This window comes from Manihot esculenta, chromosome 12 (assembly GCF_001659605.2).
Source record: "Manihot esculenta cultivar AM560-2 chromosome 12, M.esculenta_v8, whole genome shotgun sequence".
NCBI lineage: Eukaryota > Viridiplantae > Streptophyta > Magnoliopsida > Malpighiales > Euphorbiaceae > Manihot > Manihot esculenta.
The window spans coordinates 31,265,740-31,279,107 of NC_035172.2; positions in this window are offsets into that span (position 1 = coordinate 31,265,740).

Consider the following 13,368-nt stretch of genomic DNA (forward strand, 5'->3'; position numbering starts at 1 on the left):
CCGAAAGCCATGCAAGTTCGGCGGCCGAAAGTGACCTTCGGCGGCCGAACCTTTGCATTTCTTCCTTAGTGCTTTTCTTTCCAAAACTCATTTCTCTAACCCTTGAAAACCTTAAAACTCTGTGAAAACATACTTAAACATTCTTTAAAACATATGTATGACCCTTCTAGAGGGTTCCGACACCCGAGATTCCATCAGACTACAGGAATTCCAATGCCGGACTCTAGCCGGGTATTACATTCTCCCCCCCTTAAGAACATTCGTCCCCGAATGTTCCTAAAACAACTAAACACATAGAAAAGGGGAAAAACTAATGCTCCTTGCTCTAGCAACACTGACGTACCTTTCCTCGGTGTTCTTCTCTCCATTCTTCGTCACATTACCTCTAAACTCTGCAAGCTTTCGCTGCGCACTCTAATCCTTGCCCTTCTCTCTTCATCTCTTCTATCCTGACTTCCTTTCTAACTCTTAACAGGTAGTATCCTTCGTTTCCCCCCCCATCCATACTAAACACTCAAGAGTGGGGTACTAGGATAAAACCTTGACTCTCTTAGCTCTGTTGATACCACTGAAACTGGTTTCCTCTCCTGATCATCTTTCCCTGAGCAACCTATAAGCCTGTAAGGCTGAGATCACACCTCTAGGCAGCCTACACTGTCCCTTCTTAGGGACTACCTCTGATCCATCGGACCTCTATACACATCTGCCTGGTCTCTGCCAACTCGGCAGTACTACGAGTAGCTAGCCAATCCATCACTAGAAAGACGAACAGTTCAATCTAGAACCATAAGGTCAGATGGAAGGCATCTACTCCCCACTAACTGACGCTATCACAGATGGATCACTCTGAGGTCTACTAACTTTAATGACATTCTAAGCCCAGAGGTCATCAGACCTACTCGCTCTATGGTTCTAGAACCAACAGGGAAAAACATCAAAACGTAGATATACACGTCAAAACATCCAAGGAGGGAATTACCTGACACCCTGGTGTTAAACGTGTCTGCCTCTTGTTGTGTCATAGTAAAGATCCGAGCCGGAGCTGACGAACCTTCACCTCGAGGACCCACATGTGAAGGGGTTGACCCTCTTCCTCTACCCCTGCTCTGTGTCGTGACTGGAGCTACTGGTCGTGGTACACTTCCCCTAGTTGTCTGATGGGACTGTGCGGTGAAAAATGCCTGAGGGCACTCACGAGCTATGTGTCCTTCTTGGCCACACCTAAAACATGCTGACGTCCCAAAGAGACAAACTCCTCCGTGCCTTCTACCACACTTCTCACATACTGGCACCTCTGAGCTTACGCTCGAGTATCCTGCTTTCATCGTATCCCAGCCTGGAAATCGAACTGCTACCGGCACTAGGATCCAGATCGGCTTAAGGCCGCCTAGACCCGTAGTAAGCCTACTGTGAACTCTGTGTATCTGTGAAATCCCATACATGATCATACATATTCTGTAACATTTAAAACTTTTCTTTCTCCACGGCTTAACCTGTGCATACTCTATCTCTCTACTGTAAAAACTTGCCAGAGCTCTCATCTTAGCTCAAGGCAGCTCAAACTCATACTATGTAAGCCGGGCTTTTCATACATAAACATAAATCATTTACATAAGATCATGTACAAACTTAAAAGGGATACAACTCTTATCAATCAAGCACCATCTATACACTGTACATTTCCGTATCTCTTACATTTACATGTCCATACTATCTATTACATACATCTCTTTACGTTCTTCCTGTACTCTTCTTACATCTCTCTGTACTCTGAACCTGCACAACTGGGGATAGGGGAGAGGGGTGAGCTTCTATAGCCCAGTGAGCAGGAGCTATATAAACCAGTTTATAAAACAGATGTCTTTATGCCATGCAGCACATCACAACCATATACATCAAGGAAGAAGTTGTCACCTATAGCCCTCCACATAACTGACTCACATATAGTACTAGCACAGTGCCTGGGGCGATTAGGCCTCCTCCAGGACTTACTTTTCTGCAAAGGTTTTGTCAGGGCGATTAGGCCTTCTCTGACTGTTTTCTGAAAACGTTTTGCCAGGGCGATGAGGCCTCCTGGCTATCTACCTTTACTAACAGGGGCGGTTAGGCCTCCCTGCTCACACTTATCATGCTTGACTCTTTACTTAATTCATATCATGTCATAGCATACCAAACTGAGGGCTAAAGGATCATCCAACATTCATCCGCATACTCATCAAATTATGCAATGCAACACCTTCGTGAATACTAATGCAACAACCTAATATCTCATGCTCATCCATTATTATCTTTTATTTTAACCATCCTAACATTATGGCAATTATGATGCATGAATCATGCTAAAACATTCTTGAATTTAAAATATGCATAGTTAGTCCCACTCACCTCTGGCTGACTGTAGACTGACTTTGCAGGTTCCGGAGCAGTGCTCACTACTGATCTCCCTGGTTTCTCTGGTCCGTTCCTACACAAGTGGACTCAGATGAGGGACCAAACTCACTCCATAACAGTTCTACAAACGCCCCCAAAAGCCCTCTAAAAGACCCTCTAACTATCACATAACACATGCAAAAGCCAACTGGACAGGGCACTTTCGGCGGCAGGTTCGGCGGCCGAAACTCCCTTCCAGAAACGAAACTCACCTACTTTCGGCGGCCGAACCTCTACTTTCGGCGGCCGAAAGTCCTATCCCTACACCTTCGGGTGTACCTTCGGCGCCCGAACGTCTCGTCCAGAGACGAAACTCAACCTTCGGCGGCACTTTCGGCGGCCGAATGTGCATGACAGATCCGAAAGTCCAGCTTCCGGAAGCAGCCTTCGGCAGCCGAAGCCACCTCCTCAAGGCTTTCGGCGGCCGAACCTCCCTTCGGCGGCCGAACCTGGTTTCGCCCGAAGGGTAGAAACCTGCTCTGCTTCATGCACACCTCCTCCTATCTCTCTCCCAACATGCACACAGAACTCCTCAACATGCATATACACTTGTACATGCTCAAAGGGGTCTAAAACTAGCCTATAACCCTAACAAACACAATATCTAACACATAAACATGCTTGAACATCAAAAACTCTAAAAATCTCCTAGAACCCTACTCATGCGTACTACCCCATAATCTTCCATAAAACCTGTAAAAACCATAGTAAAAGCTTCGGATCTATCCCTTACCTCTTGGAACACTTGAGGTTGGAAGCCTCTAACGTGGAGTTAGGGCAAAATCCTCACTCAAAGCTCCAAACTTCAAACTTTGCTCCTTTTTGCTTAAAACTTCACAAATCCATAAAAACTCATCAAAACCTTGGAAGATTTGAAAAAACACAAAACTAAGCTAAGGAAGAGCATGATCTCACCTAGGTCTGGAGAAATGGGAAGCAAACTTACCCATTTGACCGACCTAGGGTCCTTTTAAAGATGGGTGGCCAGTCCACCTTCGGCGGCCAAACGTGAGATCCGAAAGCCATGCAAGTTCGGCGGCCGAAAGTGACCTTCGGCGGCCGAACCTTTGCATTTCTTCCTTAGTGCTTTTCTTTCAAAAACGCACTTCTCTAACCCTTGAAAACCTTAAAACTCTGTGAAAACATACCTTCTAGAGGGTTCCGACGCCCGAGATTCCATCAGACTACAGGAATTCCGATGCCGGACTCTAGCCGGGTATTACATTCTCCCCCCCTTAAGAACATTCGACGGGTGGATACATGTGATATGGTGGATAGAATGGAGGATAGGGCATATATGGCAGGTGGGGTGAATATGGGGCAAAACTGGAGTAATCTGACGTACCTCCCATCGGATACCCTGGGCCCTGTGCACCTCCCTGAGACTCCCCCATACCTTCTTCTGTCCCTCCTATACTCATACTCTCATCTCTACTCCGATCAACATCCCTAACCTCTCGAACTTCTTCTGATCTGCCTCCTCTAGCTACTCCCCTTCTGCTCTCATCAGAAGACCTTCTCGGGTCTTGTGACGTTCCCTCCCTACTTAACCTGTGTCTCCTTGCCCGTGGCAATGCGGGAGGACGAGCCGTTGTACCCTCACTTCCTGGTGGTACTTCAGTCAATCTTGCAGATCGACGCATTCCTCTCATCTTAACTATCTGGAAACCAACACATAGCATATCAATGACTCATACTCCATGTGAAACACATGAACATCTAACATTCATCACATAAAAAGAATGCACATGCATGACTCATGGCACTCCACATCATAAGACTAACATCCTATCCTTATGGACATGTCTTCCTATGGTGCTTGACTCACTATAACCTCTATGAACCCATCTCTAACCATCTAGGTCCGACCATGTGAACCTAACTGCTCTGATACCAATCTGTAACAGCCTGGAAATCGAACGGCTACCGGCACTAGGATCCAGATCGGCTTAAGGCCGCCTAGACCCGTAGTAAGCCTACTGTGAACTCTGTGTATCTGTGAAATCCCATACATGATCATACATATTCTGTAACATTTAAAACTTTTCTTTCTCCACGGCTTAACCTGTGCATACTCTATCTCTCTACTGTAAAAACTTGCCAGAGCTCTCATCTTAGCTCAAGGCAGCTCAAACTCATACTATGTAAGCCGGGCTTTTCATACATAAACATAAATCATTTACATAAGATCATGTACAAACTTAAAAGGGATACAACTCTTATCAATCAAGCACCATCTAAACACTGTACATTTCCGTATCTCTTACATTTACATGTCCATACTATCTATTACATACATCTCTTTACGTTCTTCCTGTACTCTTCTTACATCTCTCTGTACTCTGAACCTGCACAACTGGGGATAGGGGAGAGGGGTGAGCTTCTATAGCCCAGTGAGCAGGAGCTATATAAACCAGTTTATAAAACAGATGTCTTTATGCCATGCAGCACATCACAACCATATACATCAAGGAAGAAGTTGTCACCTATAGCCCTCCACATAACTGACTCACATATAGTACTAGCACAGTGCCTGGGGCGATTAGGCCTCCTCCAGGACTTACTTTTCTGCAAAGGTTTTGTCAGGGCGATTAGGCCTTCTCTGACTGTTTTCTGAAAACGTTTTGCCAGGGCGATGAGGCCTCCTGGCTATCTACCTTTACTAACAGGGGCGGTTAGGCCTCCCTGCTCACACTTATCATGCTTGACTCTTTACTTAATTCATATCATGTCATAGCATACCAAACTGAGGGCTAAAGGATCATCCAACATTCATCCGCATACTCATCAAATTATGCAATGCAACACCTTCGTGAATACTAATGCAACAACCTAATATCTCATGCTCATCCATTATTATCTTTTATTTTAACCATCCTAACATTATGGCAATTATGATGCATGAATCATGCTAAAACATTCTTGAATTTAAAATATGCATAGTTAGTCCCACTCACCTCTGGCTGACTGTAGACTGACTTTGCAGGTTCCGGAGCAGTGCTCACTGCTGATCTCCCTGGTTTCTCTGGTCCGTTCCTACACAAGTGGACTCAGATGAGGGACCAAACTCACTCCATAACAGTTCGAAGAACTCCCCCAAAAGCCCTCTAACTATCACATAACACATGCACACAGAACTCCTCAACATGCATATACACTTGTACATGCTCAAAGGGGTCTAAAACTAGCCTATAACCCTAACAAACACAATATCTAACACATAAACATGCTTGAACATCAAAAACTCTAAAAATCTCCTAGAACCCTACTCATGCGTACTACCCCATAATCTTCCATAAAACCTGTAAAAAACATAGTAAACGCTTCGGATATATCCCTTACCTCTTGGAACACTTGAGGTTGGAAGCCTCTAACGTGGAGTTATGGCAAAATCCTCACGCAAAGCTCCAAACTTCAAACTTTGCTCCTTTTTGCTTAAAACTTCACAAATCCATAAAAACTCATCAAAACCTTGGAAGATTTGAAAAAACACAAAACTAAGCTAAGGAAGAGCATGATCTCACCTAGGTCTGGAGAAATGGGAAGCAAACTTACCCATTTGACCGACCTAGGGCCCTTTTAAAGATGGGTGGCCAGTCCACCTTCGGCGGCCAAACGTGAGATCCGAAAGCCATGCAAGTTCGGCGGCCGAAAGTGACCTTCGGCGGCCGAACCTTTGCATTTCTTCCTTAGTGCTTTTCTTTCCAAAACTCATTTCTCTAACCCTTGAAAACCTTAAAACTCTGTGAAAACATACTTAAACATTCTTTAAAACATATGTATGACCCTTCTAGAGGGTTCCGACACCCGAGATTCCATCAGACTACAGGAATTCCAATGCCGGACTCTAGCCGGGTATTACAGGGGGTAAGAAAAAGCTTGGAAGTATGTTAGGGTTGAAACATGCTCGGAAGTTCGATAAGGCTGGAAAAAGGCAAGGAGCTCGTAAGGTGACTGTGCGGTTGTCGAAGCCGGTCAAAAATAACCTTTTTGGTTATCAACAATTTTACAACTGTAGATAGTGGCAAAAGAATCGAATGCATAGGGAATTGATACTTACCTATTTTCCTTATCAAGACCAAGTAAACAAACTGAAAGCAAAATAAAAAGGGGATTTTGAGATTGATGAATTAAACTAGAATTAAAAGCAACAAAGTAAAGCAAATAATTAAAGTAAGGAAATTCAATAATGAGAAAGGCTCTAGTTGAAGAATTGGATCCACTTCAGTTGTTAGGATTGATCATTGACACAAAGATTCCTTTATTTGATTCAATAAATTAGTTATGGAGATGGAAGATACTTCTCACCACCATATCCCTCCTTAAGCATAAATCAATTAGGGAACGTCATCTAATTAATTACTAATCAACAAGTTGCCAAGGAAGGTCCTTGGGCCTTTAGCATCTAACAACTGTCAATTGCATTAAGAAATAAAGAGACCTAATTCTTGCTACCCAAACGTATGGTGATATTGCTAGATCATGCAATTTCCTTATTTTTTACACCAAGATTTACTTGTGTTTGAATAATTCAAGCAATTACGGACTTAAAACTATCCAAACTAACAAATTATTACCTTGCAATCAAGAATCAATTTGTAATACCCGGCTAGACCCCGGCATCGGAATTCCTATTTTCTGGTGGAATCTCGGATGTCGGAAACCTCTAGAAGAGTAAATTATGTTTTTTCTAAAATGTTTTCATGTGTTTTAAGGTTTTAAGTAAGAAAGAACTTGAGTTTTTGAAAGAAAAGCACCAAGGAAGGAAATCCATGTTCGGCCGCCGAACATGGTGTAGTTTAGGGAGAACCTTTGGCCCCCGAAGATGGTTTGGCCAGCCACCTATAAAAGGCCCCATGTCCGAAAATGGGCGAGTTTTCTTCTCCATTTTCGGGCAGAGGTGAGTCCAAACCCTTCCATGGTTAGTTTTGATATTTTCCTTCAAATCTTTCAAGTTTTTAACAAGCTTTCATCTTATTTTGAAGTTTTTAAGCTCAAAATTGAAGTTGTGAAGCTTGGAGACTTTCGGAACCCGCTTTCCCCAAATCTCCAAGTTGGGTCACGCCTTCTCTCGATCTCCAAGAGGTAAGCGTCGATCCTCACCGTCTTTAATGTTTGAAGCAAGTGTTATGAAGGGTTATGGGGTAAAGATGCATGATTAGGCTAGTTACAAAAGTGATAGGATTTATGGTAGTTTGAGGGTAAATGTATGATAAATGTGTTGCTTTGATAATGTTGTTGGGTTATAGGTTAGTTCTAAGCCCCCAAATGCTTAAGAGTGTGTTTATGCATGTTTTTGCATGGTTTAGTTTGAGTTTAGAGGTTTTAGGTGGCTGGATGCATGTTGGTGGCTTGGGTTCTATGTTGGTGGCTTGGGTTCTGCCTGCTGGAGGACCCAAGTTCGGCTACCAAAACCATGTTCGGCAGCCAAACTTGCCTAGGGAGGCAGTTCTGGCTGCCGAACCCTGCCCCCAAAAGTTTGGACTTTCGGCTCTGGAGAGGGGTTTCGGCCGCCGAACCTGCCCTCGAAGGTTGGCGAGTTTCGGCTCTGGAACCACTTTCGGCAGCTGAACCTGCCGCCGAAAGTGGCTGAGTTTCGGCTCTAAAGGGACTTTCGGCCGCCGAACCTGCCGCCGAAAGTGCCCTATTCAGCCTTCCTTTGCATATTTTCTATGATTGTTTTAAGGTGTTTTAGGGGGTTTTTGGGGAGTTGTTTAGAGTCATGTTAGTGTATGTTTGGTCCCTCATTTGAGTCCACCTATGTAGGTTCAGACCCGAGGAACCGAGGACCCCAGCAGTGAGATAGCTGCTTCAGAGTCTGTTCAGAGTCAGCCTGAGGTGAGTAGAATAGATCTTTATGTTTCAAAGCAAATAAATTTTGAGCATGTTCATGCATCACGAATACCATGATATATACTAGGTTGTTGCATTAGAATTCACGAATATGTTGCATTGCATACTATGTTGTTGATGTGGATGGATGTTGGATGACCCATTAGCCCTTGATATGATATGATGACGATAATACGGTATGGAAGTTCAGTGAGGCCCATTCTACGCCCCTGGCACGATGTAAGAGAAAGACCAGTGAGGCCCATTCTACGCCCCTGGCATATTGAAATGTTATAATATGTTATATTAAGAGAAAGACCAGTGAGGCCCATTCTACGCCCCTGGCACCATTGGAATGTGTAGAGGGCTATTAGTGACAAGTCCATCCTTGATGTGAATTGTTTGTGATGTGATGCATTCCATGAAAGCATGTGTTTTAATATATTGTTTTACTATTTTGCTCACTGGGCTCTAGTAGCTCACCCCTTTCCTTTAACCCCCAGGCTTGCAGGTTCGGGATAGACTAGGAGGTTAGCAAGAGTAAAGGCATAGTGTATGTAATAGTTAGTTGTGGACATGAAAGATAATGTAATGTAATGTAATGTAAGATATTGTATAAGAATTGTATTGAGGATTAATATTGTGCTTGACCTTAGAGTTTATGGTTAATCCCTTTTGATACATAATCTATATGTAATGTTTTATTAATGTGATGTAAACCAAGCTTAATGTATGTAATGTTGACCCAACTAGAGTATTTGATGAGGGTTCTAGTGTGGAGTTTTTATGTATTCAGTCTCAGTGCATGCACAAGTCAAGCTTGGTAGATGAAAATTTTAAAATTTTTATGAAAATGTATGATCATGTATAGGATTTATCAGGTATGACAGGTTGTATGCTAGGCTTGCTACGGGTCCCGGCGACCTTAAGTCGATCTAGATCCTAGCGCCGGTAGCGGTCCGATTTCGGGTCGTTACTCAATTGGCCCTATTGATCTAAACCACAAAGAAACAATGGATTTAAGCATGAAATTGCATAAATATTGATAAACAATGTATGTTCAGATCTCTCAATCCATAAAACAACTAAAGTTTCACCTAATCTTCAACTAGAAAAAGAGGTTTCAGCCACTCATGGCTGAAACAAAATACAAAATAAAAGAAAGAGAAGAGGAAAGGAACCAATCAGCGCTTGGAAAGGTGCGGCCACTTGCAATCCGTATGTTGGAGAGAAAAGAAGAGGTGGGCGTGCGGCTTGGAGAAGCTTTTATAGCCCAATGTGCTGCCCTAGGTTTCCTTGATGAGGTGGAGCCTTCTTTTGAATTATGAATTTTGAATGTCCTATTTTGAATTTTGAATTTTGAATTCTTGGGAGGCAAGTGCATCTTCTTGAGATTTGGCTTCCTGAATAAGGTGAATTGAATGCTGAATTTTGAATTTCGAATTTTGAATGTTCTCTTTTTGAATTCTTGGGAGGCAAGTGCATCTTCTTGAGATTTGGCTTCCTCAACAAGGGAAAGACTTCTTGAAGATTTGAAATTTGAATTTCAAATTACTCTGCTGAATGTACTTTCCTTATTTATCTTCACTTCGGCTGCAACTTGACTTGGGCAAACATGCTTGTTCTCCTTTATCCTATTTTAGGCAGTTTTAAGAGCATTTTCACCAAATTATCTCTTTATACCGTTTTCTGCAAAATAAGATCAAAACCACAGAATTAGGCAGAAAAAGTGTAAATTAACATTAATAACAACATGATAAAATGGTCTAAATTTGGTCTGATCATAGGGGCTAGAAGATACCCAGATGATCCCAGGGCTAGTTGGCACTAGAGAGAGCCCAGAAACTCGTCAAGGAATTACTATATCACTTCGATCGATTTCTGCCAAATAAGATCTTAGGCCTGATTGGTCGACATGGTATGTAAGAAGAAAGCAAGGACCACATTGACCAGCTATGTGGGATACTGAATTTTCTTTATCAATCCTGCACTCTAAAGCTTATCAACCTCTTCTTTGATTACTTGTTGTCTCTCTAATGTAAACTTTCTTTTCTTTTGTTAGACTAGTTTGATGATCTTATTAATGGATAGATTATTGGTGATGAGAGTTGGATCCACACTTGTTACATCTTTTGAAGACCAAACGAAAGTGGTTACTCGGCTCTTTAGCAATTCTATTAGACGAGTATTTGTTTCACCAATTAACATAGTGCCGAATCATACATTTTGCTCCTTACCCATCTGGATTTTCTCTAACGGGTCTGTTGGTTCTGTCTTTACGTGAGATTCTGGCTTCTCTAGCAAGCTAATGGGCATGGTTGCTTTTCCGAGGCTTTTTGCTAGGTGTTCGTAACCTTCTTTGTCCAACATCGGACCACTGCTATTCCCCCTGGAGCTGGAAGCTTAAGACACATAGCACTCATGTTAATAATGATACCATGGCAGTTTAGGATTGGACGACCGAGTATCACATTGTATACAAATGGGATATCTACCACTACAAATTCTGCATACAACTCTCGCCTATACTTTTTGTCATCCAGTATTAGGGGGAGGTTGATGGTATCCAACACTGTCACTGTAACGACTCGAAAACCGGACCGCTACCGGCGCTAGGATCCAGATCGACTTAAGGTCGCCGGGACCCGTAGCAAGCCTAACATACATCCTGTATATCTGTTAAATCCCATACATGATCATACATATACATAAAAATTTAAACTTTTTCTTTTCTTTCACCAAGCTTAATCTGTGCATGCACAACTCAGAAACATAAAACCCCACACTGGAGCCCTCATCAAATGCTCCAATGGGGTAACATATCATACATTAAGCTTGGTTTCCATAAAACATCATAAAAACATTTCATTAAAAAGATCATGTACCAAAAAGGGATTAACATACGCTAGGGCCAAGCACAATTCTATCCTCAATACAATTCTTTACATTACATCACATTATAACATTTTACAATACATGTCCACCTCTAACTATTACATAAAACATGACTTCTTTACTCTTGCTGACTTCCTGGTCTATCCCGTACCTGCAAACCTGGGGGTTAAGGGAATGGGGTGAGCTACTAGAGCCCAGTGAGCAGAATAGTAAAACATATTATATTAAAATCCATGCTTTCATGAAATGCATCACATCACAAACAAATCACATTAAGGATGAACTTGTCACCAATAGCCCTCTACATAACCAATAGTGTCAGAACGTAGAATGGGTCCTGGTCTTTCCCTTACATAACATATCATAACATTCCAATGTGCCAAGGACGTAGAATGGGTCTTCCTGGACTTCCATACCGTATCATCATCATATCATATCATTCCATACGAGGGCTAATGGATCATCCAATGTTCATCCACATCAACATCATATTATGCAATGCAACATATTCGTGAATTCTAATGCAAACAACCTAATATATCTCATGGCATTCGTGATGCATGAACATGCTCAAAATTTATTTATTTACTTTGCAATATAAAGAGTCATTCTACTCACCTCAGGCTAGCTCTGAAAAGACTCTGAAGCAGCTATCTCACTGCTGGGGTCCTCGGTTCCTCGGGTCCAAATCTACACAGGTGGACTCAAATGAGGGACCAAACATAGGCTAACATGACTCTAAACTACTCCCCAAAAATCCCCCTAAAACATCATAAAATAATCATAGAAATCATGCAAAGGAAGGCTGAACAGGGCACTTTCGGCGGTAGGTTCGGCGGCCGAAAGTCCCTCCAGAGCTGAAACTCAGCCACTTTCGGCGGCACCTTCGGCGACCGAAAGTCCCTTCCAGAGAAGAAACTCATGCATGTTCGGCGGCACCTTCGGCGGCCGAAACTCTCCTCCAGAGCCAAAAGTCCAACTTTCGGGAGCAGGGTTTGGCAGCCAAAAGCTTGCCTCCACAGGCAGGTTCGGCGGCCGAAAGTCCTTCGGCTGCCGAACCTGAGTTCTTCCAAAGTGGCAGAACTCAGCCTCCTCATGCACATTTTGCCTCCCAAACCTTTCAAACATGCATTTAGCTATTCTACAACATGCATACTCATGCAAACAAGCATATAGGGGTCTCACACTCTCTTAAACCCCAACAACAACACAAAACATATGCACATTACACATATTTTCAACAAAGCTCACATGAACCGTAACATTAAACAACTAGCTTAAACATGCATTTCTACCCCATAAACTTTCATAAAACTTGCTTAGAATATCGAAGAAGATGAGGATCGACGCGTACCTCTTGAAGATCGAGAGAAAACGTGACCCAACTTAGAGATTTGGGGAAAATGGATTCCGGAGGTCTCTAAGCTTCCAAACTTCGATCTTTGCTCAAAAATTTCAAAAACAAGTTAAAACTTGTTAGAAACTTGTAGGATTTGAAGGAAAACTTCAAAACCAACCATGGAAGGGCATGAACTCACCTTTGCCCGAAAATGGAGGAGAAAGCTCGCCCATTTTCGGACATGGAGCCTTTTATAGGTGGCTGGCCAGACCATCTTCAGAAGCCAAAGGTGACTCCAAAACTCCACCATGTTCGGCGGCCGAACCTGGATTTCCTCCCTTAGTCTTTTTCATTCAAAACTCAATTTCTTTCTTATTTAAAACCATAAAATACATGAAAACATTTTATAAAAACATGATTTTACCCTTCTAGAGGGTTCCGACATTCGAGATTCCACCAGACTGTAGGAATTCCGGCCGAACCTGGATTTTCTCCCTTAGTCTTTTTCATTCAAAACTCAATTTCTTTCTTATTTAAAACCATAAAATACATGAAAATATTTTATAAAAACATGATTTTACCCTTCTAGAGGGTTCCGACATTCGAGATTCCACCAGACTGTAGGAATTCCGATACCGGAGTCTAGCCGGGTATTACAGTCACGGCCTTATCTTCTAATCCTACTAAAGGATAGAAAACTCTAACAAGGTTGTTTCTATCCAAGCCTAACTTATTAAAAATATTTAAAATGAGAAGATTAATTGAACTACATATATCCACCAAGCCTTACCTCATACCGATTTAGGAGGACCTTAACAACCAGCGGGTCATTTTGAAAGAATCCAATTGCTTTGTCGGCAGGACTGAACCTT